This window comes from Atta colombica, unplaced genomic scaffold, assembly GCF_001594045.1.
Source record: "Atta colombica isolate Treedump-2 unplaced genomic scaffold, Acol1.0 scaffold21, whole genome shotgun sequence".
In the NCBI taxonomy this organism is placed as follows: Eukaryota; Metazoa; Arthropoda; class Insecta; order Hymenoptera; family Formicidae; genus Atta; species Atta colombica.
This window is the reverse complement of record NW_017259305.1, coordinates 1,777,351-1,779,536: the sequence shown is the minus strand read 5'-3', so window position 1 is coordinate 1,779,536 and position 2,186 is coordinate 1,777,351. Positions and strand designations below refer to the sequence as shown.

The following is a 2,186-nucleotide window of genomic DNA, read 5'->3' as shown; positions in this document are numbered from 1 at the left end:
AAATATATATATATATAAGAAATAATATATCAAATAACCTTACGTAAGCTATATTGCAAACATCATCTCTGAAGAAAATTTTACTCGTGGTTATGTAGTTTATATTTTATCAGAGGGCAATAGTGCGCGACAGCATTTTGCGGTACAGGTTTTGGGCCGTTATGTCCTTTCTCAGGTTTCTCTTTGGTCTTACCAATTTTACATGAAGAATGCTCCATTTTTCATGCAGTTTTAATGACAATTTATATGAATTTACGTCTTCCTGTTATTGTCAGAGCATGATGTCAAAGAATAACATCTCTGCTGCATTTTTAGGCTGCTGACACTTGACGCTCGATTCGAGCGTTAGCATGAAAATGCAGTCTTAGTCTCTATTCTCTATGGATGTAAAAAATATTTTTTTACGCCATTGTAAAAATCATTTCATTGATTGGTTGCTGCTTCTGCTATTTGACGTTTGATACTTATTGACGTTTGATACTTGACATATGAATGCACCTTTATTGAACCTAACCTAACCTAACCTAATCATTGCAACAAGCTTGCTACTTGCTGGTAGCATCAAAATCCAACTGAGCGACACGTCAACAGTGATGCGTGGAAAATATTTTTTTTATAATTGATGCCACTGCACATATCGTCTCGCTGATTGGTTGGCACGCACGCGCGCACACACACACACACACACACACACGCAACACACACACAGAAACTTTATTTATAATACAGTAGGTACAGGATTTCGAATTTCATTGAGAATGGATTTTAAATGTAAAATACTTTTAAAAAATGTATACCATGAAAAATCATTTTGTATTTGAAAACCATTTAAAATACCATTTACTTATTTTATATTTAAAACGAATTCGAAACACTTTTAGCATTTTGCATTTTAAATACAGTTTCTTAAAGTATTTTACAATTGGTATTTTAAATGAAATTTGAAAGGCATTTTACCTAGCTCTGGTAATTATATTATACAATTAATTATAAATGTTGCTATGATATATAATAAAATGCTTCATTTATCAATTGTAATATAATTTTTATTATAAACTGTCAAAAAAAATTTGCCCCGGGTGAGGATCGAACTCACGACCTTAAGATTATGAGACTTACGCGCTGCCTACTGCGCTACCGAGGCTGTTGTGGAAGCCTATTGTAAATCTTAATATTTAGTTAGAATAGATGTTTAAGTTTAAGTTAGGTTAGATTAAGTATATACACAAATCGATCACACAGATATCGGCAGCTGGATTTTTTTATTGTGAGTTTATCCTGATCACTTATTATTAATACGCTCTGTCCGAATTAATTAATGATGAACGATTAGTTTAATGGTGAAACAGTCGTCTGTCAAACGAAAGATTTGAATTTGGTTCTCGATCGATATATTATATATTTTATTAAGAATTTTAAAGGAAAAAACATTCCATTGTGATAAACTCAAATATCAAAAATCTAATCAAAGTAAATCTAAACAAAATAAGTTGTGATGTTGCTGCTTCTTTCAAAGAATGGAAATAATATATATGGAAATTATATATAATAATAAATTAAATATTGGATTTCATAGCACATACAATATTATTTACTACATATCATTTGTGTTCCGAGTTAATTTTTATCAATTTTTACAAGTATATATGGATTATTAAGTAACATATATTTTAACATTTTTAGAATCTTTAAAAAATGTATATTAAAAAAAAAGATAGAGATCATTATTTAACCAAATGTTTAAAAAAAAAGGAACGAATGACCAAATCATGTGTATTAAGTGTTAATGATAATGCTTTCTTCTAATAAAAGCAAAAATTTAGGAAGAAGAAGGAAAACATGTTATGTCCGGAAACATGGAATTTCGAACCACTACCACATTACACCGCCACATTACATCTGGATGTAACGAAGAATGCAAATGCAATCGCATTAGTGAAGAGTCATTACTTTAATCATTCAGTAAGCTAATAACTTCTTTCAAAATTCAGCAAGTTCTCAAAATAACATGTTGACAATTTTTGTTTTTTTATGTGTCAGATATCCGTGATACTACCTGATACAGTTACTATTCCTCAAAATTTACACAATTGTCTATCAAAGGATACAGATTATTATCGAATAAATAAGTTGCATGTCAGCGATCTCTTAAACATAGAGTTTATTGAGGCTTTTGTTAAAAAAGG

General features: G+C 30.1%; 1 non-coding gene across 1 annotated transcript; it reads right to left on the bottom strand.

The window, feature by feature from the left end:
- Positions 1 to 1,071: 1,071 nt before the first annotated feature.
- On the bottom strand, positions 1,072 to 1,144 carry Trnam-cau. Its single transcript has one exon. It is a non-coding gene; the product is annotated as a tRNA-Met (tRNA).
- Positions 1,145 to 2,186: the final 1,042 nt, after the last annotated feature.